This window comes from Ceratotherium simum, chromosome 34, assembly GCF_057802395.1.
Source record: "Ceratotherium simum simum isolate JZ-2026a chromosome 34, ASM5780239v1, whole genome shotgun sequence".
Lineage (NCBI taxonomy): Eukaryota > Metazoa > Chordata > Mammalia > Perissodactyla > Rhinocerotidae > Ceratotherium > Ceratotherium simum.
This window is the reverse complement of record NC_141933.1, coordinates 26392340-26419551: the sequence shown is the minus strand read 5'-3', so window position 1 is coordinate 26419551 and position 27212 is coordinate 26392340.

The window sequence follows — 27212 nt, the reverse complement described above, 5'->3', positions numbered from 1 at the left end:
GAGGTGTCTTTCCAACCTAACTCCAGCAATTTTTTCACTGTATCATACCATCTCCTTCTCTATGCTATGTCTTTGCCCAAAGTGAACTATAGATGTTGGGAATTTCATACTTTCTTAATATACTGGTTTTTATCTGCCAATAGGATACTTGAATACTTAGTTTAATAACTGGACTCAATAGGACAAATCTGATGTCCTTATTCTAGCAACAGCTTTCTCTCCAGGACCAGGAGGATTGGGCAATTTGGGTGGTATTATAGGAAACCTTTTGCCTCTGGGTCAAAGTCACTGGGCTCCAGACCAAGTCAAAAATGGTCAAATGCCAGTCTGTTTGACAGCTGTCTGGTGGCCTTCGTGATGGGGCCTCCAGCCAGTCGCTTGTGGGCAACCTTCCATGCTTCATTTGGTGCCTGCTGCCATTTGTAATGACAGGCACAGCACAAAGGTTGGCAGTTCAAATAGGCATAGAGACCCTTGGTATCCATTATTCGAAATCAACACTTAAACCCTAATTTAATAACAGCCCCCAAACCAGTAGCAATTCTTCTCCAAAAGAAGGGCCTTTCTCTGGCCCATCTGCCCCACTCATCACCCTACAACTTTCTCTTTTCCAAAAGTGAGATGAGAATTTACCTTTGAATTAAACACAAGGTCAGATAAAATAAGTCACTGTGAGCAGTCATTATATTTTCTGTCACTGGACCAATTAAGATTTCCAGCTGTCAGTTTCTGATGTTGCAGCTCCATAAAAAACGACACTGAGATGCATTGATCTGTGTCAAAGCTGCTTCAGAGGGAAAATTGGACCAAAAATAATGATAATTGTCATAGGATGTCACACCATTAAATGAAAACATAAAAAGCAAAATTCTGTGGAGAATCTGCAAAGTCATCCTCGTTGTCGAGGAGAGACCACGTTACACCAAAGCAAGCCCACTGTTTCAGTGACTGTCCTAGCCCTGTGGTAGATACCCTCCCTAGTGTCGAAGATAAATTCTGCCCAGTTAATGTTAACTTGAATTTAATTGGATTTTCAAGCTAAACATATAAATACATATATATAATCATTTGAATAAGAGAATCTTGCTGGAATCTCAAGATTTACGCAGTGTAGCTCATCTTTTTCTTATACTTTAAAAAAGTTCAGCCCATTGGATTCACATCACCAAAAACACAAATCCATCCAATGTTTGTGTGATTGGAATCTAAAATTCTTTTTGTCCATCAACCTTGAGGCACAAATATATATATTTCATTAATGGAGTTCTGGTTGAAGAAGAGTACAGCATTTACTGGAAGTAAAATGGGAGTCAGTAAAAGAAGTTAAAAGTACATATCATAATAATCATCACAAGAAGAAATGGAGTGTTCCAAGGACATGGAGGAGAAAGGGTGCTCCTTGCCCCCCAAATGATTGAAGCCACAAGAAGCAGAGCTTAAAGAGCAAAGGTAGATTGGTGAGATGTGATTGAACTTACCACAGGATGAAAGAACGGGATGTGACCCTGTAATGATCCCATTATTTGAATATTTATTTCTTGGAAAGAGGAGTTCATTATTTTACATTTCCCTGAGCCTAGAACCAAAATGTAAAATTTTGAAATAACTTTAAACTCAAAGAACCGTTTTTTTGTCTGAACACATTCTCAGGTTCAAAGTTGGTTTCCTGTTAGAGGCTATGGCATGTCTTTCCATGGGATATTGTTCTCCTTTACTAGTGATTTCACTTTAGTTATTCTACAAAGATAATCATTTGGATAAGAGAATCTTGCTAGAATTTTGAGACCTATGCAAAGTAGGTCATCTTTTTCTTATGCTTTAAAAAAGTTCAGCCAATTAGATTCATTATACCAAAAATTCACACTTCATCCAATCTTCGCATGCCTAGAACATAAAATTCTTTTTGTCTATCAGTCTTGAGGGGCACTGAGGGACAGCTCTGAATGTAGTGGATTTTACCCTTTGGAATGTGATAAGATATATACTAGTAGTGAGTTAGAGCCACTTACACAGGCTCACAAGATTCAATTATTAAACTTCTAAGAATTTTGTGTCAGTTATTGAACTAAAATTAAACTATATTGCTAAAATTAAATTATATAAATTTACAGTAAGTAAATTATATTAAAAATAAAGTAACAAATTCAAAACTCGTCACTTCCTAGTTATCTGAACACTTTTTACTATTATCTATATCTGTTATAATGTAGGGCAGAAATACTATACAATGGCCTCCTAGTGCACATTTCTTCCCAGCTCTGTGTTCAGTGTTGTCACCTTGGTAATTCTGTTTCACTCTTGTCTTACTTGTTAACATAACTAAAACATAACCAACATTCATGTTGGAACACACTCCTGTGCACTGCAAATAGATTTTCTAGGAATACAAGAGTTCAGCCGAAATCAATGAGAGCATTGTGTGAGAATCAATTAGCTATCTGGAATAAAGTATATTTCATATTTTGCTAACAATTATAAATTTCATGCTACATATGATTTACATCAGTAAAATTTATAATAAACTTACATATGTGTATGTTAATATTATATATTTTTATACATAAATACATATTATACTTATATATTTTTTTCTTTTAGTGGGGAGGGGAGCTAGTTGTTAAACATTTAACAGCAAACCACTGGATAGAATTGACTAGCAAAGTAACACCTAATTATGGAGGGTCTTACAAATGGGGCAAGGTAAAATACATCATTGCCTTACAGAAGAGTGGAAATCACCTTAATTAATCTTTGAATAGATCCATGAAATTTAAGTGGCCTTCACAAAATTCAGCACATCAGCTCTGAGAAACCTGGAAAATGCATTTCATTGTTTCTTTCAAGACTGGTACTTGAGTGAAGCACAAACTAACAAGGATCTTCTGATGAAGCTAGGGCTCTAAATGGAACTTCAAAATGAAGAGGAATCATATTTTCATGTTTTTTTTCCTGTATATTAAAGCATCTAAAATAGCTTTAGCTTCCTGTAATTTGCCTCTTCTCCACGAAGAAAAAAAATAATTAAGTATGATCCACCTTCTAGTCAGTACCTATATTTTTAGAGTTGCATGAAATAAGGGGTGTTTTGTGGCTCCTTTCTTACAGATTTCTTCTATACAGTTCAGTTTTTAAAGAAATAATATGTAGTGCTTTTAAAAGCACTTTCAATAGTTTTCAATCATCATCAAATAGATTTCAGTGCACAAATATGTATGCACAGGAATTTCTTGCATCATTTGCAATAATGATAAAGTGGAAAGAACAATAAAAAAGGGCAAGCTGAATATCATACGGCAATCCACCCAAGCAATACTATGCAATCGTTAGAGAGAATGAGGGAAATCTATGTACAACAACATGGAATAATGTCAAGCAAATAAAATGCAGCCCAGTCTGCATGGTTTGAATGTATCATTTAAAAAATTGTAAGTATATTGTCTTCAATTAAGCATAGAAAATTTTGGGCCGGCCCCATGGCTTAGTGGTTAAGTGTGCCGCTCTGCTACTGGTGGCCCGAGTTCAGATCCTGGGCGCGCACCAACGCACCGCTTGTCCGGTCATGCTGAGGCGACATCCCACATACAGCAACTAAGAAGGATGTACAACTATGACCTACAACTCTCTACTGGGGCTTTGGGGAGAAAAAAAGGGAAAAAAAGGAGGAGGATTGGCAATAGATGTTAGCTCAGGGCCGGTCTTCCTCAGCAAAAAGAGGAGGATTAGCATGGGTGGTAGCTCAGGGCTGATCTTCCTCACACACAAAAAAAAAAAACAAAGAAAATTTTTTAGAGAATTCGTTTTAAACTATTAACACAGATAACCTGTGAGGAATGGGGAACTTAGTTTGGGGGCTTTTACATTTTATTTTATTCTTGTATAGAATATGTGTGTTTTTCCAATGAGCAAGCATTAATCTAATAATAACAAATGCCAAAAAGTCATCTTAGAAAACAGATGTTCCAGGCAGATTTTGGTCTTTGCAGCTTCTTGAAGGTAGAAGTGGAGAGGGAGGGATTATAGCATTGACAGTCCAAATGTTATCAAGGTAAATAGTTGCCAAGTTGTGCAAAACCTCCAGCTCCTGCCAAGGTCATTATAAACCTTACAGTCAGAGGAAATATGAAGAAATCTCTGTTACGTGCCAAAAAACTTACAGAGTGGACATGTTAAATCATACCACTATTTAAGGTCCCAAGAGATCTAGTGAAATCCAATCAGTTCTCTTCCTTTTTCGTGACGCTGTAACATCTGAACTAGAGGCTGCTTCATGAAGTTAATGGCAGATAAATTAACCCATAAAAGGGTCAGCCTCTAGATGTGTTTAGCCAGTAGGGGAATTTGCGCAGTCCTCCAAAGACACACTGAGACAAGTAGAATGTGATGGGATATTTTTGACGTCTAGAGGAAATTTTGCATATATCTTTGTTCTTTATAGGGGTTCAACGGTATACAGTACAAACCTTTCTACTTGCTTCTCATGATCTCAGCTCTTTCTGGGAATTCTGCTCTTAATCTGAAACTCTCTAAACCTGAGTGAACCACTACTACACATTGTCAGTTCCACAGACTCAGACTACCTCTGGCTGAGAAATTAGAGTAGAAGAGAGATGGGATTTGAAGGAAAAAGAGCAATAAATGGAGGGGTAAGTGAGAGTAGTCAAGAGGAAAACGATATGAGGATGAAATAACTCAACCAGATCAGACATAGCGACACTAATTATTTGGCATCGTGATGTACAACACTGGACCTGATCTCTCTTCCACATCAGAAATATTTAAAACAAATCCAATTCATTATCATGTCAGCACGTATGCAGATAATTAGCCATCTCACGCAGCAAGTGTAACTCTATCTCCCCTACTCTTCCCACTTAAAAATGGTAGGAAATGCCATTAAATCTTACTCATACTTCCACTTGTTTATTCAGCGTGCTTTTAGCAAGTACTGAGCACAAACTCTATGCCAGGTACTGTTAATGCTGGTGATAACAAGAATAAGTCAGGTGCATTCTCTGCAATTTGAGCCACCATTACTTCTGTGACCTCGTCTCCTACAACTCTCCCCTTTCTCACTTTGATACAGCCACTTTTTTTCCTCCATGCTGCCATCTTTTCTGACACCTTCAGAAATTTGCACTGACAGTTCGCTCCACTTGGGCTGCCCTTTCCCTAAACATCCAAATATCTATCTCCCTCACTCCCAACCAAGTTTTTGCTCAGATGTCGTCTTCCCAAGGAGACCTACCCTGGCCAGCTCATTTAGTTCTACAGACATTGATCCCTTAGCACTATTTTCCTTAGCATGCATCTTCTGACTTACTGTATACTTTACTTATTTATTAAGTTTCTAATTTATTGTCTATTTCCTTGCTTTACAACAGAAGGTTCTTATAAGGAACCTTATTGATTTTGCTCACTGATGTATCCTGAATACTAAGAATAGTGCCTGATACATAGCAGTTGTCCAATTAATACGTGTTGAATGAATGAACATGACACACACGAGGAATGTTTTGAGTTTCCTGCTCTTACTTCCTAGTTTTTGAAAGACCCTCCTCCTGTTTCTGACCTATACTAACTCAAGTTACACTCCATTTCTAGTACCAGATTATGCTTCTTCTGGTCAAGATTTTTGGTTCTTTCTGATACTTGGGTCCGGTTCTTTTTTTCTACTGGGTCATTTTCTTTCTACTAGAGTGTTCCCAAAAAATCTACAAAGGATTTATATTTACCGTCACCTTCTGCAGTACTTAAGTCAAAGCACAGCAGTGTGCAGCACAAAGTGATTATGTACGAGCTAGTTGGGGAACACATGGGTAAAATTTAATATTCATAATAATATAGAGAGAAGGCTAGGGGTTTAGAAAAGATCCAGAAAAACTGGGATGGAGAAAAATAAGAGGAAGGAAAGCTTCACCAATTTTTTAAAGGAAAGTTGAATCACAACTTCTCAGACAAAATGACTTGTCTTAAACCTGTCTTATAGTAAAGTCTCTACTCTTCTCTCAAAGAATATCTGATTTAAAAAAAAATCTAATAAATATGTTATGATGAGTCCAACTTCACTGAGATATATTGCAAGGTCTTGTGTGTCAGAAAGACTTTAATTCCCAAGAATTATTCCTTTCTAAAAAATAAATTCAAATCCATAGAGGTAAGGGTCCTATGAACACCAGCCCTGTCTGTCCCCAAGAATAGAGTATATAAAGTCTCTTGAAAATTGGTGGTTTCTGAACTACTGCTATATATCAGCCCAAAGGATGTTAATGGTTAGGCTTGGATTAGACAATCTTGATTTCCTGAGCTAACACATAGGCCTTTTCTGATTATGGAAGAGTGGTGGTATTGGTGGCATTGATGAGTTGGCTTGGGAAGCTGAAAGAGTTTCCATAATTCTACTACAGACTTGTTAAATGGCCTTGACAAATAAATTATCCTCAATGAGTCTCGATTTCCTCATCTGTAAAATGAGTTAATTTAGAACAGCTGATCTTCAAGGTCTCTCTGATTTGGGATATAATGTGATTTGACAAAATAATTTATGACCTGTGGCAAGATTTTCCAGCCAATTGGAGGAAAAATACTTTATACAAAATAGCTGCATTCATATAAATGTTTTTTGAGAAATACATTCATATTTCTTTTTTTATATTCTTTTTTATTATTATTATCTTATTGAGGTCATAATGGTTTATAACATTGTGTAAATTTCAGGTGTACATTATTATATTTCAGTATCTGTGTAGACTGCATTATGTTCACCACCAACATTCTAGTTTTTATCCATCACCATACATATCTGCCCCTTTATCTCTTTCAGCCTCCTCCCACCCCCTTCTCCTCTGGTACCCACTAATTTGTTCTCCTTATTCATGTGTTTGTTTATCTTCCACATATGAGTGAAATAATACAGTGTTTGTCTTTCTCTGTCTGGCTTATTTTGCTTAGCATAATACCCTCAAGGTCCATCCACGTTGTCACAAATGGCACGATTTTGTCTTTTTTATGGCTGAGTACTATTCCATTGCATTCATATTGCTTACTTGGAGAATTAAGAAATACACCTCCTACTTCTGTACCTCTGACAACATGAGGAGGAAATCCCCCTTCCCCCAACAAGTTATTTGAATGTAGTTATTCAGCTGAATAAATGACAGGACCAGCACTCCTAGATCTTAGCCTAGTTATTTACTGTCAGTCATTATGTGCAGAGAGTGCTTTTCAGTGGTCTTGGTGCAATCAGCAGAGATCAAGGAGTAAGAAGGAAAATATCCATCTAAGAATGGAAGAAAAGGTAGTTAAGCTTAAATCAGTGTTAAGAGCTTTTATTCTTGATTATGAAGGGCTTGACGTAAGGAGTAGATGTCCTATGAGGAAGCTGTTTACCTTTAGCTCATTTAAATCTCTAATGAGTGGAAAGGACAGCCTCAACTGTGAAGGCTCTGACATGCTTTAGAACAAAAGTACTGCAGGTCAAACTAGTGCATTTACCAAGATAGTCACACACACCTTACCGGAGGTTTCCTTTTGGAAATGAGGTTGAAAGTCCTCAGCATGGTGCTGAATGTGCCTCCTCTGGCTTCCTAATTGCTGAGACCAAAGACATCTACAGTTGAGAACTAAAGTTACTTCTGTTACGTGTATAACCTTTTGTCTCGAAGCATGAGACCTTGAGAGGAAGTCTGTAACTTTACATCCAAGTGACCTTGGACAAGTGAATTCAACTATCTGAAACTCCATGAAATACGAATGGTTAGAATAGAGTTTGGATGAAGTGATTTTTAAGAGCACTTTCCTGCTCTCCCATTCTACCATTCTTGGCAACTTCATTTCTCTTAACATCACCTTCCTCCTGTGTGTAATGAGTGACTTTGTTCAGTCAGTAGAAGGTTCTGAGAAGCCCTAAGAAGCCGTGACATCACCATCACTGGCCCAGTCAACATCTCATTTCAGGTTTGGCTGCTTTGCATCATGAACAGTGAGGGTGAGACCAAGCAGTTACCACCCCTCACCCCACTGTCAGTCTCTGTCTTCAATGCTCGGAAAGCAAGTCCAGCACCAAGGGTATTAGCACAGGGAATGGTGGTTTAGGAGGCTCACAGTGGAAGGACCACATCAGGGAGAAAATGTCATTGCAAGGAAGATTTTGGAGACAGTAAATTGTTTGAAATTATATGATTTATTCATTGAGAATGATATCAAAGAAGATTTTTGGAAATTAAACTTCTATAAAAGACTCCAGAAAGTTCCATTATATTACAGGACATGAAGAAATTATGAAGAGTGGTGGTGTTGAAAAAGAAAAGTGTGTGTGGGCAGGCCCTAATTGGCTCTAGTGCCAGACAGTAACAATGCTGGAGACCCTAGACATTCCACACTTTATTTATGTCATAGGGTTTGTCTACACAATTGCCAGCAGAATTATGAGAAGATCAAGGGTGGAGAAAAGAAGGAGGAAGTGGAGAGTACTCAAAAGGCCTTGGCTCCAAAAGTACTACATACAAAGACTCAATGGGTTTTGATCATAGTTTTCAAAACAGTTAGGTAGGCAATAGTGATGTATGACACTGACAATCAGGTTGTCGAAAGATGAAGTGGGCCAATGAGCCTGAATATGTATTGGGTTATAGACCAAGGTTATACAAGGGATGTATGGAAGTGAGGTATATAAGGAAATTCCAGAAAATGAAAGCCAACAAAAGGTGTCATCTCAACATCAGTAGCTCTATACCTCCAATATCCAGCAAAGTATGCCCACTCGTGAGGTTGAGCAGAGTGGACTTTATCAACCTTAATATTATTGAGGATAGCCATTTAATAAGAAGAATATGGAGTTCCAGCAATAAGAATTATAAAACAAATTTGAGCTAAAGACCTCAAATTTTGCTTTTTCTCCATTGATTGGATAACCATAACTATCTTCATTAACTATCTGTATTATCTGCACAGTATGGTTATGGATTGGATGATGTTTTTTGTTTGTTTATATTAAAGTCATTTATCTTCAATAATGACAAGCACAATTTTTTTATTCAAGACTCTTTTAAAAGTTGTAAAGTAGTTTGACATCTGGTAAGTTGATATTTTTAAAAACTTATTTGGAATATAATTTTACAAATTGATTTTTTTCAAATAAAATAAAACCTGCTAGCAACTATTAAAAAGGGTCCTAAATAATTGTAAAAATTTGGGTGGTTTTATTTCATGAAACTGAAGGTCCCTTTGTTCTTCAAAATTTTGCTTTTTTAATTCTTGAAAATTGTATTAAGAAAGTAGAGACAATAATAACAATAACAAAATAGTAGCTAATCATATTTATTTAGTTGTGGTGAACTCTTAAACCACTTTTATTTATTTAATCTTTACATCCATCCTGAGAGGTAGTCACACTTATTTTCATTCACATTTGGATTGCTTTGACATTGATTTGCTTTAGAATAGGAACTCAGTCTAGCATTCATTGAGCTAAGGATTTATCATGGGTCTGTGAACCTCTTTGAATCAGGTTCAAAGTATAGATAGATAGATGGATGGATGGGTGGATGGTTGGATGGATGGATGGATGGATGGATGGATGGATGGATGGATGGATAAATAGATAAGTAGATAGATGATAGATAGATAGATAGATAGATAGATAGATAGATAGATAGATAGGTAGATATGTGTTTGTGTCTGTGTGTGTGTGTATGTCTGTGTGTGTGTGGGTAAGGATATGTGAATTTATAAAGATTAGGATATATTTTTTTCTTCAGATTCTCAAAGTGCTCTATGAACCTCTCCTTTTACAAAGATTTAAGAATCTCATCTAAACAGATATTTGGAAAAAGTTACTTGGTCCCACTTTTAAAAGATGATGGCAAAAAGTTTGTGGAAGAAATGGGATGCATTGTAGGAGATTTTAGCTAGAATTTATTGCAAAAGAGAACGTTAAAACGTGTCCTTTGGTTACTGGTGTGTGTAGATTTTTGAAGCGTATACCAACTTTCTCCTTTTGCTCTTTTTCTCCAGTGTTAAACATAATACATGAAATATGACCTAAGCTATTAATCTAAACATTATTCTCATTAGTTTCAAAGCACAGTTATTGCGCCACAGCATTTTTACAAATGGCACCCTGCTTCATTCGGGCTCTGCTTTTACATTCAAGACCAAACAAAGCTTGCTCTCCCCCCTTCCCTTCGATGCTGAGCCCAAAAGCAGAGCCTGGTATCTCCAATTCCAGCTGTGCTTTTATTGTGCTTTACATCAGTCAACTCTTCAAAGAGATTCCAGAGAGATTTTTCTCAGTCTTCACATCAGAGGGGTTTGCACAAAATCACTGTGCAGTAGGGGGGCACTGATAAGAAATCTCTGAAGGAAGGAAAGTGTGTGGATAGGGGGCTCTGGGAGAGAAGGTTGGTGAAGGATTATCAATGTCCTAGAAAAAGTTTCCTGATGGAAAAGCGGAGTGAAATTTGAAGCAGAGTAAAAAAGTCATTTGCAATAATCTACAATCTTTCAAGCAACACTAGATGCCCCAATGGGCACAGTGGGTAATGAGAAGGTGGAGATTTACGTGGTCAGATGAGTCCATTTGAACTCCCCTTACATGGGTGCCATTGTCCTCCTGAAGGACTAGAGAGCCTTCTAGTTTTACATAAATGGCAAAAGAAAGCCTCTGACTATAACAGGCTGGTCAGCACAGGAATTACTTCTTGCCTTTCTTCAGGGATATTTTCAAAATTGGAGCCCGAATTACTGCCATTCTTGTCTTCCACTACCACAAATCTCCCTCTCTCTCTATCTCTCCCTCTCTCTCTCTTATTAATTTGTAATGCTCCCTTAAATAAATAACAATCAGTAATTCTCTACTAAAAGGTATTTTAGGGTTTCCCAGTGCTGCCTTGCTAGGCAAATAGCCCCCAATTATGCCTGGGGCAGAATTCTTCCTTCTATACTTTTCTCATTTCCTACCTCTACCTCCTCCTATTTTTCTTCTCCTTATTTTTTTTACCACTTCCTCTCCTTTTTATTAACTTTGGCATTAAAATCTCACTAAGTATTAAACACTTGGTAAAACATTTTGTCATCTACCCTATGTTGAATCTTTACAATGTCCTAAGAACTGTATTACATACTTAGTATGCATCATCTCCTTCTCGTAGCAACACCACCGTCAGAACTACTATCCCCATTTTACAGACGAGAAAACTGAGTTTTGAGCACATGATGCTCATTTTGCAATGTTACAACAATTTGAATAGGCCTGCAACTTAGGAGCTTCCTATTCCAGAGGGCTAAGCTCATCCTCACTATGCTATGATAACTCAAAGTACTGAAGAATGGCCACAACCAAACTCTGTAGGCCAGATCCAAGGAATTTGGCCGAGATCTTCAAAGGAAAAAGTCACATCAACTTGTTAATTCTCACCCCATCCCCAACAAGATGAAGACCTGTGTGTGAGCACTGGTTTTACGAGAAACTCACTATAAAACTTCAGGCAAGTAGTCAGACTTCTTTGAGTCTGCATATCAGCTGACACTTAGAATTTTCACTCTACCCACACAACACTGATACCTTGTCAGGCTTATCCCGTATTAACTCATCCACCCACACATGCCATTCAATTTCAGCCTCCTTGGCATGCCCCTTGTTGTTTATCCTGCCCAAGAGTACTTCCTTCATATTGATGCATCTATCTTTTAAGATACAGTGAATCTCCAACATCTCCTTGAAATATCCTCTGACTATTTCAGCCCACACAAATCTCTCCCCATGTACTAACCACTCACAATACACACTGTTAACAACAAGTACCTAAGCACTTGATTCAATAAAAATTCTTCCTTGGCAAAGTTGTCAGTGTCTTGAGGAAAGCAGCCATTTTATATGCTTTAGTCTCTCCTTTTGGTTCTTAGCATAGTGTTAAAACAACACACTGACAAGACTGGAGCTTTCCTTCTGAAGTCTCTGTGTTATTTTGGAAAAGGCAGGACTTGCAGAAAAGTGATGGGAACCGTCCAAGTGCTGAAACTGTTTTCATTGTGGTTGCAGGGCATTCAGTATGAATCGGCCTTCTCCACACAAAGTAATGTGTGGATATCTCCATGTGTGCTCAGAACCCCTAAAAATCTAGCCCCTTCTTTCTGCCTGAACACCTCAATCTTACTTTTATCACTGACTTATTATACCCTGGTTGACTTAGCCACTCACAAGACAAATGTACTCTCCATGTTTATTTTGTCAAAAACCCCTTAACTGAAGACCCCAAACAATGAGTAACCATAAACAAGGGTGCATTTCAAAGAGTTATTATTTTCCCAAGAGATATACTTCTCTTAGACCAATAAATGGGCCCACATTAGCACTGAATGTAGAATCAATAAGCTCATTTATTTTTCATCTTAAGTGGATATATATAGTTTTTTTTTTACGTAATAAATAAGTGCTCCTTGAAGAAAATTTAAGATAGTACAATGAATAAAATAAATGTCACAACCCAGAAGTAATTATTTAATTCACTTTACTACATATGTTTCCAAACACACACACTCACATTCACCAGACACCAAAATGGGATTATATGTATTTTTCTATGGCTTCCTTTTTCACTTACTATGTAAATAGCATAAAGTATAAAGTTAGCTATAATTCCATAATTAGTTTTAAAGGCTGAGTTGTGGCTATAATCTCTTTGACATCATATTGTTTCTAAATGTTTATGACATATGTTATACCTAAAATTGTAATGTACTTTAAATAACACAGCAATGAACAACCGAAGCCAGGGTATCTCTTCCTCTCCTTGGAGGGCTCTAAGGTGGCAAAGCACACGACTGCTCAGCATCCAGTGAGGGGAGGGTTCTGAACACAGTCTTTCCTGAAGACTAAGAATCAGAAACAAAAACTCCAAGGGGATCTTAGAAACAATGGTAGTCCATGATCTTCAACAGAAGCCTAAGGACCCAGTCAGCTGGGGAAAGAATGCCAGACCTGCACTTATCTTTTCTGCTGCACCCGCAGGCTCCATGCATAAGTTGTTCTTCAGAATTACCACTGAATATAATAGAGCTGTATGGCCAGCACTGTGCAACTAAAGAGAAAAATAAACAAGCCATCAGAACAATTTTGGCTAAAGTATTATATTTGGTTTAACTGTACCTTTGCAGGGAAAGACATTCTTTGGATTCCTAAGTCTTATTTTGCTTGAATTTTAAGGATCTTGAGAGAGGAAAGAGAAAGAGAGAATGATAAATTAATAGAAATTTATTGTTTTTTTTAAAAATGTAACAATTTAGAAACAGTCTTAGAAGCCTTTTTAATAGATCACTAACTATTATTGCAAGGTGCTGGAAAAAAAATACACAAGGACATTCTCTACCACCTTGCCTGCCAGATGAAGCTGAATGTCAGGAGAGCTAAACATCTGGGTGGGAGTAAGATAAAAATATCTGGGATGCCCCTACCATATGTTGCAACAAAATGGCGAGCCCCATTCATCCAGGTTTTGTTTACGCTTCATATTAATGGACCCAGTCAGGGTAACCAGGAAGCCAACTAGCAGCATATGCTGCTCAGACTGCAGCTGCCTTGATTCCATTTTCAGAGCCAGTTCATGGGTAGATGTCCCCCTTCTGTGCCCAACCACCGACGCTGGGACAGCACCAGGCACTTGGTCAAACTCCTGGATGTTGAGACATTCACTTCACCTGCTTAACAAATAGAAGCCTTTTGAATAGAAATTGATGTTTTTTGAGAGAGTTCGGTAGAAAATATGGGGAGGGGCAATGAGAAGATTATGCATATTGTTCCATCTGCATTGACATCACATTCCTCAGTTCAGACTTTACCGTTGGTTCCCCAGTGCTTACAGGATAAAATCCAAACCTTTGCTGTAAAGGCCATGGTGAAGATGGTGGCTTCTACTTTGAATAAAATGGGAAATGATTGGAGGGTTCGAAGCAGAGAAGACAGGCTCTGACTTACAATCTACAAAGACCACCGTGGCTGCTCAGTGGACAAACAGATTGCAGGAGCAGAAGTAATGAGAACAGACACAAGGTAACAGCAATTATAATATGCATATGCATCACAAAGACGCAATGGAGAACCCAACCATTGTCTTAGTTCACACCATTTAGTGCAGGGACACGGTGGGGGAATGAGGAGATTGGGAAGGGAGAGAAGGGGACAAAACATCCAAAGATCCATATATATATATAGGCTTCACTTTGCTCATTTATCCTTACCTCTCTCTGCTCCTCAGCATTAGTTACATTAGATGAGTGTCCTAACTGCTCCCATTAGCACTAATAAGCCAAGCTCATCTCTATACCCAGAATTTGTTCCTCTTTTTCTTGCCATCTGAAAATCCTTTCCTCTCCTTAATTAAACTCTATCCATCTTTAATTGTTTAGCTCAAGACCTACTACCTAAAGAAAATCTCTCTACTCCATCCTTGGAATATCTATGGATCATAGTCACATTCACATCTTGTGTATTGGCCCCTCAAAAATAAATGGTTATTGTAGTCAAGGCTATACTGCCAACATGGACAAACATGAGATGTTCTCATGTATTCAGGAGACTAAACAATGATAATAATTAAGCATAAATGGAAAGCTTTTGGGAAGCCCCTAGGAGGGCTTTTCAGATAGCTTGAGGCATTCATTCAACTTTCAATAAGAGTGTTATGTAAGGACTGTAGGGATAAATGCACATGAAACGTGGGCTCTGTCCAAAAAGAGTGTCAATCTAAGGAAGTAGGAGCATGACCTGAGGAACAAAGATGAACTTCTTGGTTAGAGAAGAAGCAAGGTCTACTAGAATATGCCTCAATCCAGGCACACAGGGATGGCAAGAGTTAGTCAGACAGAATCTGTCAATCTGTCATCTCTCCTGCCCTGCTGTTAGCACCTGGTGTGTGTGCCCAGGAAGGAAAGCTCCAACTCAAATGCTCCAAGGCTCCGCGGAGCTATTACAGACTTGATAGATGTCTGAGATGAACCTTCACTGCTTGAATGAGAAGAGGCTGAGACAGTTTGCCAGAGGAAGCCCAAACTGTAACAGACCAGCTGGGCTGGAGACAGTAGCAGCAGGGACTTCAGAGTGCTAGACCCCAATGCAAGGAAGAACAGTCACTGCTCTGCTGAGGGCTCCAGCTGCAGCTGGAGTTCCCAGCTGACGTTGTAGAGATCTGGCTGCCCAGTTCCAAAGGAAGTGCTCACTGATAGAAAGCCTCACTGAGAGGCTGCTAAGGATATAAAGAAAGGGAGAACTGTTCAGACCTTGGAGGCCAGAGGAAATTTGGGATCGGCAGTTACAGAGGTCGGGGGAGGGCTGCCCACTGTCACTCCAGGTCATTCAAGGATGCTATTGCTAGGAAACCATGTTATTCTTTTTTTATTTTTTGGTTGAGTTTAGCTTTTCTGATATTGCTTTTGATTTCTGGAAACCACAGCAAATAATTTTCTCCCAATTAATAATGGAAGCAAGAACTGGGAGTGGGTCCTTATTGTGCAAGGATCTTTCTTTTTTCCCCACTAAATGAAGGGGCCCAAGACAAGGATTAGGTTAACCTGCATAATTGTTTCACATACTCACATTGTAATCATAGATCTCAGTCCTCTGTGCCATATCCCTACAGTCTATTTTCGACGGAGAAGCCACGGTTATCCTCATAATATCTAAGTCAGAGCCTGTCTCTCCTCTGCTCAGAATACTCCAGTGACTTCCCATTTCCTTAGGAGTAGAAGGCAAAGCCCTACAGTGGCCCTCAAGGGCCCATGCTCCCCAGGTTTCACCGCATATCCACCTCTGGCTCTCTCCCCTTAGCTCACTCTGATCCTCCTGATGCAATGGCCTGCCTGCTGTTTCTTGAATCTAAGCATAGTCCCATTTCAGGAACTTCAAACTTCTTGTTTGCTTTGTCTACTATGCTCTCCCTCAAGCCGTCCCCAAGGTTCACTCTCTCATCTTCTGCAAGTATTTTCTCAAATGTCACTTTCTTAGTAAGTCCTTCTTTAACGATCTTTGTTTTTAAAAAACAAAAACTACAACCACCTGCCTCTCAAAACAAATTCTCCAAGTTCTTTTTCTGTCTTTTATTCTTCTCCAAACTCCTACTCTATATTTCACTTATGTACTCTGGTTGTCATCTACATCCCTCCACTAGAATTTGGACTCCAGGAGGTTAGGGACATTTGTCTTTTTAATTCACTGCTGTGTCCTCAATGTCTAGAACAAAACCTGGCTAATAGTAGGCAGTCAGTAAACATATTGAATAAGCTAACAAAAGGCCTATCTATCTGATCAGAGACTTCCAATCTGGGAAGAAAACATCGTGCAGATCTTTGTGTGTCTTTTCTGTGCTCCACAGTGCTTCACACAGAGATGGATCCAGACTCACCATGCACACGTGTATTCCTTGCCTGACCAGGTAATATTCTTAAATCATTATTTTAACTACTCATAATTTATCAAATAAAAAAGAAGAATCTAATTTTTTCATTTGCCAAGGCCATATTAATAATCAAAGTAAATAGATACTTTTTAATAATTTTTATCCTATACATTGGAAATCAAATTGGGATCAAAATGATCCTATTTTGTCAAAACTGCAGGGTTATGTTGCGAGTTGCTACCTTTTTATTTTTAGAACTCAAAGAGCCAGGGAACGGAAAACAATAAAGTAGTGAAGAAGCATTGGATGTGCTTGTTATAGGACTCCTGAGTTCACTGGTTTCTGAATTTATAAAAAGAGGGAATTAGGCTCAGAATTCAGTGACATTTATTAAGTTCTCACCAGGAGAATTAAGGCCTCTTGTATGCACTATTCCATTTACCTTTGCAGTACCTCTGTAATAGCTACTATTAATAACATTTAAAGAGGCAATAACAAATTTGGGAGAATCAATCACAGCTAGTTATGTGGTAGAGCCTCAATCAGCAGCCCACTAGACCAGCGTTTGGCAAAATATGGCCCTTAGCCAAACATGGCCTGCTGCATGTTATTTTAAATAAAGTTTTATTTGAACACATGCATGCCCATTTGTTTATGCATAATTGGTGGCTGATTTAGCACCATAATGACAGAATTGAATAGCTGCAACAGAGATAGGGTTGCCTGCAAAGTCAAAATTATTTACTATAAGGCTTTTTTTTTTTTTTCCCAGGGGACGATTTGCCCTAAGCTAACATCTGTTGCCAATCATCTTCCTCCTTTTTGTCTTCTTTTTTCCCCCTCAAAGCCTCAGTACATAGTTGTGTATAGTTGTAAGTTCTTCTGGTTCTTCTGTGTGAGCCGCCACCATAGCATGACTACTGACAGACAAGGGATGTGGTTCCACGCCTGGGAACCGAACTCGGGCTGCCAAAGCTGAGTGTGCCAAATTTTAACCACTGGGCCATCAGGGCTGGCTCACTATAAGGCTTTTTAAGGAAAAAGTTTTCCAAACTCCGTTCTAGACTGTTAATTGCGTGAGGTCAGTGTTTTCTGTTATGTTCTCTGCTGCATTCCCAAAGCCTAGAACATTGCCTGGCATAGAATAGGTGCTGAGTAAATTATTTTTGGGTGAATGAATCAATGGCCCCAGATTTCTGTGACTCCAAATCACCAAATCTTCAGTTTAGTCTTTTTTTTCCTTATACATTTTTTTTTTCTCCTAAGTTCCAAACTGGTTTTCTACAAAGATCTGCTTAAACAAAAATCCCATCACATTTAGAAGGAACTTACCACCAGAATATAATTAAATTAGAATATGTATATGAATGCTCCATTTTCCACCTCAATCTTGGTAATGATTAACAAAGGCAAGGGTAACATTCCGCCTTTGGTGAATTTCTCATATTCCCTCAAAACTTTAAAATTCTATTGTGCTCTTGAAAAATAACTTGAAAGACATAGAGGGATTTCCATATTCATTCTCTACTGATAATATCCTAATCCACCTGCTTCTCTCTTCAAGTGATAGAAGGATTTTTCTATTGAAGGGTATTACTTATTCATACAGAGTAATAAAGATATTAATAAATAGTGATCATGTTATAGCTTCGCTGTGATCTGAAAATCCAGCTGTGTTCTCTCCACCTTCTTTATAGCTAAAAATAATAGATGTTGTACGACTCAGCCAACAGTTCTGCTGATGATGCACCAGGCTGAAGGGAATCTGTACCTCTTGTGCACAGCTGGAATTTCTTAACTAGTAGAATTTTTTTTAATTGATTTTTTTTATTTCGATTAGTGCAGCAAATAGGTTTGCTCAGATTTGCTGTTTGAACAAGGTGATTTTTTGACTTCATATTCAAATTACTAAACTCATTATTTCTTAATATTTATTGGAATGGCCTGCCTACCACAGGTGATGTCAAAGAAAGTCAGCAGGGTTCCATTTGATAATGTCTGAAAGTTTTAAAGGTAGTACAGTAGAGGCTGTTGTTTTCATTGGTGCAGTAGCCATCCCTCCTTCTCCTGGAAATAACACCTGTGTTTTTATTGGGGAAGCACTCTTCCTCCATTTTTACTCCAGGTCATTGTGCTGGGTTTGATGCCAGAATAGGCTCCAGAAATCAGTCCCTCACCCAGTTGTCATCAATCACAGGACTCCATTCTTATAACCACAGTGACTGTGTCAGTGATGTACATATGACCCAGGTTGGGCCATTGAATGTCAGATTTTGGATATTTTCTCAACTGCCACTCTTTGGGTTGCAAAGTTGTGACAACTCGGTAGCTGTTCACAGTCAATTTCCAAATTTAAGGGGAATTTAATGCCAACTCAGAGAGGAAATGGTCCAAAAGATGAGGAAAGCAAGAGAATTATTTCTGGTAACCTCATTTGAGTTGCTAGAACTGAAAGTGCCTAAAGTTATATCTCTAGACTATTTATTTTAGTGACACAATAAATTCTCTCTTTTGCTTAAGGCAGGTTGAGCTGGGTTTCTACCATTTGCAACCCAAAGAGCCTTTACTGATTTAGAAAACTGAGGATTTATCTTTCTGGAGAGTTCAAATGTTTAAAAAGGGCACCATTTAGAATTAAACAAGAACTAAATTTGGAGTCAGCAAACTTCAATTCAAAATTGTATCCTTTCAATTATCTGAGTCTTATTAAACCCATCTGTGAGAAGGCTATAATAACATCTGTGCACGTCTGTATTACAGGGTTGTTGTGAACATCAAATGAGAAAATGAATATGAAAATCTGCCAGAAATTGAAAATGTTCCGTAAAAGAAATGGTAGATGAATTTTCTTTAAAAACTACAGCAGCCCACTGTGTTTCAAAAAGAAATGCATTATCTAATACTCCTTTATTAGAAAAGTCATTACAAAAGTACAAAGTGCCTCATTATGAAGTTATTGAGTGTATTAACTTGACTCCTGTCACAAGTTCTTAAGGAAGTTTTGTGGCAATAGCAAGAAAGGCTGGGAAAATATCAAATGTAAGATCCAGGTGAGAACATCATTTATTCATTCATTAGGAAAACATTTGTAAGTACCAACTACGAAGTCAGGTACTAAAAAAGACCCCAGAGATTTAGACAGAAAAACACTCAGGTGCACTGGGGAGATAGACCAATATATAAATAGTTGAAATGTGGTAAGATAAATGCTATGATAGAGATAAGAATCAAATACTACAGAAGCAGAGAGATGGAATCCACTATCAATGCTTAAAGGTACCAGGGAATGTTTCAGTAAGAGGTTGACCTTTAAGCTCTGTCTCAAGGGATAAAATATAGTGCTCCAGGGAGATAGAGTTGGAGGATATTCTGCAAATTTTAGACCTAAAAGTGACTGTGGAGATCAAATAAGCTTTGAGCAACAGACATGATATTGAATTTCTATTGAAAACATTTGTATTGCAATATCAATTCTACTGATAACTCACTGTGTGACCTTACTAAGATTTCCTCATTTCTCTGTTCTTACATCTCAATGTAGAAAGGAAGGGAGTTAGGTGAGCATTAGTGTATGTTCCAGCTCAAAGCCTATACTCTCTGTCTGAAACTCCATTTTATAGATGCAAAATTTTGAGATCTAAAAAAAGTAAGTAACTTGTCCAAAGAATGGATATGAATGTAGAAGATAAGACTGACTCCAGTCATAAACTCCAATATAATATTGCTATACATGCTCAAAGTTATTGCATTTGAAATGAATTCCTTGTTATATGTTTAATTTCTTCAGAGGTATTTTTGTGATTGTCAGCCTGAGACTCAAAAGAAGGGCTGGTTCAGCCTGATGAGCAATGAGGCATCCAGTTGTAGTCTGTACTTTGTGTATTTTTATAGATGGGAGAAAGAACAGCAATGGCCTACTGTACCAGGAAATTATACCTTTGTGTCCTGGCATCATAGGAATTTTCCCAGTAGTTAGGAAAGATCACAGAACTGTGACAGGAAACAGGATATTAGCCTGAATCTGTCACTAAAACTCCCTGCTGTCGAGCTGCAGGTACCATTAGGAACATAGACTTCAAGTGAAGTACTCTTCCTGGTAAGAAGTGTTGGACTTTTGTATAGACAAATTCTCTCGCCAATTTTGTTTTGTCTTGCAGAATGATGTCACAGATGAGACTCATATTCTAGTTATTCGTATATCACCTGGGGAAATGTTCTCAAACTGGGCATCAGCACTTTCACAGCCAGATCCCACCATGTGTCAAAAACTCTCCAAATATTCATCTTCCCCAATGGCCAGTTGGCCATTCTCAGCAAAGTACCCTGAGGAGACAGATATGTTTTTACATAGTAGATCTTCGTCACTCAATGGCAACTCACTAAATAGTAATTAAATTAAAGTGTTACCATTTCACTCTTAATGAACCCCTATGGAGTGTAGATTGCTAAGGTAACAAAAAAGAGCAGAAAAATAAAAATTACATTCTAGCACAGCATTTTGCCAACCGTCTTTCCAGTGCCAGTCACATTTTGAGGGTAAGTATATTCTATGCTTCATTAACCACCCATCACCGTTAAATGGTACATTGCTATTGCTCATTTTTAAGAAAAAACATAATATACAAAAATCTTAAATTTTATATGTTATAAAATTTATATTGTAGAAGGGTTAGTCTAATAAAGATTTTCAGTCAAATTCCACTCAATACAACAAATTCTGCTTAAAGCCTTACTGTGGGAAAATCATTTAGGGAAGCCCTACAGGGGATAAAAAGATGCATAATATTAACTGATATTTATTGAGTGTGCCAGGCAGTGTTGAAAAACTTTACATTAATTAATCTAGTCCTCGCATCAATGCTATGAAGTAGATAGTATCATTAACCTATTTTTACAGGTGAGAAAACTGAGGATCAAAACAGTTACATAGATTTCTCAGAGTACACAAGTAGTAAATGATAGAGCCTGAGATGAACCCAGGCAGGCTAACATCAGAGCCAGTTCTCCTAACCCCTGCCTTAACATTTTTAATTATTGTTGTAATGATTTTACAATTATAAGAATCAGGATTGCCTTACCTAATGATTCCTCAATAAAAATTTTTTGATTAATGTGTGTTGAATTTAACCGAATTGAGGTAGTACTATCTGTTATACAGATGATGATAATAAAACAAAACCAGAAAAAATAAAAAGAAAAGAAGACTTTATACTATCTCTCATTTGCCTAGTTTTTTGTTTGTTTGCATGTGTTTTGTTTGTTTTCAAACGGATTTATTTATCTGGATTAAATTGCTCGAGTTTAAAGAACCATTGCTAATATCCACTTAACTTTATATAGTATGATCACTCAACAAATAAGGGGTCTTATTGTTTGTTTCTCTGTATTTTTATCATGGCATAGAAAACAGACTGTCACACATGGCTTCAGAAATACCCATTAAGTACTAAAGGTAAGACTCAGGAAAATTGGGTTATTTGGAAAGTAAGCAATCAAAGCTGGAACTTGCAATAATTTTTCCATCTGAGCAAAGCTTTCTGCCTACATGTGAAGGCTTTTGCATGGATTTCAACTCTATCACCTGCAGAAAATGTGGATCCATCTTGTTGGTTTCGCTGTATGAGCTCGCCTGCCAAAGACCCACACCCACACCGGTGGCAAATGCACTCTGGACACTCCTGCCAAGTTACTGCCATTGCAATTCCATGAGACCCTGCTCAACTGACTGTGACGCTTCTAGAGAAATTCACAAGAGACAAGAGATATTTTACTTAAAGTTCCGGAAGCTTTTCGTCTTATCTTCCTCCTCACTTCCTAAGCATTCAGGTGAAATTATTCCAAATATTGGAGTGAGTCTTTTTGTTTATTTGGTGTTTTCTCTTTCTTTTTTTTGATACTCAACTAAAAACACCACAAGCAATCAAACAAACAAATGAAAAAACCCCAAACCTTTTGGATTGCTAGGACAAAGCTGGTCCCTTTTAGAGCAGAAATAAACAGGGAAATTCTTTCTTTTTAACTCCCATTTACTATCATGGAGTCAAAAAATTCCTAAACATAGGTTTTTAGTGATTACTTAATCCAAGCCCTTTATTTTAAAACAGGGAAAACTGAGGCTCCAAAAATTAAATTGTCCAGGGTCACTTGTTTAGTTAATACAAGATTCAAGTTTTACAACTAACTTCCCAGCCGGTTCCTTAGGCTTGGAATTATGTCTCTGCCTCCCTAAACACACGCTCTAGTCTAGGCATGGATGGGGAATAACACCTACAGCTAGTATAACTTTGATGCTTTTATCATTCTTATAATGACATCCTTAGTAAAAAGGGAGCAGCATTGTCTTAAAATTACACATTTGAGCAAAATAAATACAGTAGGTGCTCTTGAGAATAGAAAGCAAAACAGCAGTGAAGTTCAATGAAAGCTAATTATCTGGAGAAATATATTTTCATTTAAGGGGTAAGCTCTCAGAATTCACACTGAGAGACATGAGGAGGATGAAATTCAAGTTTTATCTCCACTTTGGCAGTTACTTAGGGTCTTCAATAAACTCTGATTAATTATCCTTAAGAGCATAGTCTTTTTAGATTGGGCATTATTTTTCATAGGTTTTACTAATTGTATTCAACATCAAGAATGAAATAACACCAACAATATACTGTTATTACAAGAATCTTTCATTATTATACGTGTGTAGATGTAGGACAAAGGTCATGGAGAAGACCCATTCATAAAATATGCGCTTTTCTCACCAAACTGTTCTTGTCTATATCTCTGCTGGTTTAGTTAATATGATCGGTAGTGAAAACAGACAAGTCATTGATGTAAATGAATGTCCAAGTCATAGCTTTTATGTATATGTATTAGTTTGGTTGTTAATTAGGATTAAATAAATAAAATACATCTATGTTTCTTCTAGAAGAAGAAAAATAAGTGTATATAATATAATATATATACACATGGTCCCTGACTTACAATGGTTCGACTTATGATTTTTCAACTTTATTATGGCGTGAAAGTGATAGGCATTCAGTAGAAACCATACCTCGAATTTTGACTTTTTTTTACTTGAAGAAGATCAGCCCTGGGCTAACATCTGTGCCAGTCTTCCTCTATTTTGTGTGTGGGATGTCTCCACAGCATGACTGATGAGTGGAGTATGTCCGTGCCCAGGACCTGAACCTGTGAACACTGGCCATCGAAGCAGAGCCTGGGGAAATTTAACCACTGGGCCACAGGGCCAGCCCCCCGAATTTTGAATTTTGATCTTTTCCCAGGCTAGGAATAGGCAGTACAATCCTCTCTCGTGATGCTGGGCAGTGGCAGCGAACCGCAGTTCCCCGTCAGCCACACAATCAAGAGGGTAACTATCGATACACTTTCAACCATTCTGTACCCACACAACCATTCTGTTTTTGCACTTTCAGTATAGTGTCCAATAAATTACACGAAATATTCAACACTTTATTATAAAATAGGTTTTGTGCTGTATGATTTTGCCCAGCTGTGGACTAATGTAAGTGAACTGAGCACGTTTAAAGGTAGGCTAGGCTAAGCTGTGATGTTTGATAGGTTAAGTGTATTAAATGCATTTTCAACTTCATGATATTTTCAACTTATGATGGGTTTATTGGGAGGTAACCCTGTAGTAAGTAAAGGAAGATCTGTACATACATGTGTGTGTATGTGTGTGTGTGTGTATATATACACACAATGTAATAGCTATATAGATATAAAAATTTATTATTTAATATATTATTATTGATATAGATATAAATATTAGCTATAGATACAGAAGAAACAAAGGTCCAGAGACCTTAAGTGATTTGCCCAAACTTCAAAACTGAGATAAGAGAATAGGTTTTCTGATGAATATGTAAATAAGAGTATTCTGATATTTCCTTTGTGCTATAATCATTTAGCTAAGGCCTGGCATGGAGACTTTTAGGAAGGATTGCACATTATATAACTCAAAATATTATAGTTATAAGACCTTAAAGCATACCCCAATATATTTAAAGGGTTGAAATCATGCAAAGTATGTTCTCCAAACCCAATAGAATTAAATTTGAAATCAACAACAGAGGAAATTTGGGAAATTCACAAATATGTGAAAATTAAACAACACACTCCCAAAGAAACAATGAGTCAAAGAAAAAACTCACAAGAAAATTAGAAAATACTTTGAGATAAGTGAAAATAAAAAGAGAACATACCAAATTAATGGGATGCAGGGAAAACAGTCCCCAGAGAGAACTTGGATGTAAATACCTATATTTAAAGAAATCTTAAATCAATTGTCTAACTTAATACCTAAAGAAACTAGAAAAAGAATAGCAAACTAAACACAAAGTAAGCAGAAGGAAGAAAATAATATAGTTTGGAGCAGAAATAGATAACATAGATGATGGAAAGACAAATGACTCATAAGGATGATTCTTTGAAAAGATCAACAAAATTGACTAATATTTACATAAATAACCAAGAAAAAAGAGAGAAGACTCAAATTATTAAAATCAGGAATAAAAGAGGGACATCACTACCAATCTTACAGAAATAATAAGGATTTGGGGGGAACACCATGAATAACTGTATGCCAAAGAAATAGATTACTTAGACAAAATGACAAATTCATAAAAGATGCAGACTATTAGACTGACTAAAAAATAAGTAGAAAACCTGAGCTGACTCATAACAATTAAAGAGATTGAATTAATGATTTAAAAACTTCCCATGAAGAAAAGCCCAGGACCATATGCCTGGCAAATTCTACCTGACATTGAAAGAAAATTTAATACCAACTCGATTAGTATGAAACTCTTCCAAAAAATATAAGGAAAGGGAACATTTCCCATCCCATTTTATGATCCCAATATTACCTTGATACCAAAATCTGGAAAAGACTTTCCAAGGAAAGAAAACTACAGATCAATATCCTTTATGAAAAAAGATGAATAAAGATCTCAACAAAATACTAGCAAATCATATCCAGAAATAAATAAAAAGGTATATACCTAGACATTACATAAAATGTCCAGAATAGGGAAATCTATAGAGAAAGAAAGTAGATCTGTGGTTACCTAGGACTGGGTATTTGGTGGGGAATAACTGCCAATTTTTACAATAATTCTTTTGAGAGTGATGAAAATGTTCAAAATTTAGATATAGGTGATGGTTGCACAGTTCTGTGAATATACTAAAACCACTGAATTGTACACTTTAAATGAGTGAATTTTATGACATGTGAATTATATCTCAATAAAGACGTTAAAGATTTTATAGCTATAAACAGCAAAGACATCTAGTAGCACAGTTCTTCTTCAATGAGCAGTGCTAAAAAGGGAGATCTATGAGATTTATTGGATCTTCTATCTTTAACATTTGATTTTCTTCTGACTTAATTGTTTTCTTTGGAGAATCTTTCCCTGGTATTTTACTAATACGATTATCAAATAACCATTTGATAGCATTCTTTTCACTTAGACAAATGAGTGATTTGTCACCAACAGCTATAAGGTAGTTGTAATGCTCATATTTAACTCATCATAGTTAAAAAACTATTCTAGATAATACTTAGTGATACTCCTATAATCCTGTCATTCTCACTCACTTGTGTTCTACTATCTTTTCTAATATGAGAGAGCTATAGGTTGAGTTACAGGTAGTAAATGTAGGGACAATATTTTTCTATTTCTTTTAGCACGTCTACTTTTGCATCTAGAGTAAGAACATTTGTCACCTTGGAAGTGTTGGGAAGAGATTTCTGCCTATTTTTCTAAGTTACTTGCTTTACTCTATGAATCAATTAAAGAGGAATTTATCTGAAAGGTAACAAGGGGACAAAGAGCTTGTATAATTTAACCTCTTCTTGGCTCTCTCTTTTGGGCTTGCCTGCCCTGACAGTTTGTGCATTTTTTTTTTATTTTGATTAAAGATCGTAAACACACCTAGACTCATCCCTCTCTAATCCTGCTATTGAGGCTCAATGTAATAAAGCAAATATTTCTATTTTACCTTTTCAGGTACATATCTAAATAGCAGACTTCTCCTTGGGTGAGCTGGTCCAAGGACTAAGCTTGAGGATCAGAGAGGAGTAGAGAGAAATAAAGAAATCCATGTGTTTATTCTCCAATGTATCTTTATTATAGTAAAGCTGATATTTGATTCTTATTTCAATTGTCAAGTGGTTCCAAAATTGGAGGGATAAAGTGTAATGCTATTCACTATACTCTTAAATGGGAACAGCATATCAGAAATAGCACAAAGCCTTGCATGTATTATGCATAGGAAGGTCATCTGTCATGTGCATCACAACAATGAAAAGCGAGCACAACTGGCTTTAACCCATTGTCCACACTTGTAGAAAAGTAGGTTACCTCCAAAATGACACCAGGTGACAAGTTCACGCCCTAAAATACAACTTACCTGAACCATATGGGAAATATAATGATCCTGAAGCCCATCTCCCACAACGGAATCATGCGGAGTATCATTTGAACTGCATGGTTACTGCCTTTGTACAAAATGAGATATTCACTGGTTCCAGATGGAAGTAGGCTGACTCGCTGCTTCAGTGTCCATCCTCACTCCTAACTGTGTCCCTGTTCTCCAAGGATAGGCATCCATCTGTCCAGAATTATTTAACTAGAGTTCTGCCCGGAGGCAGGAAGCTGGGCAACATGGCCAGAATTATGTAATACTCCCAAAGTGTACTTCCACCCCATTTATTTCAGTGATAGGTTTGAGATTCCCTAAGAGAGGAAGGGAAGATAAAATGGGAAGGGTCTGGCTTCCTATTTCCTACGTACTTAATATTCCATGCTTGAA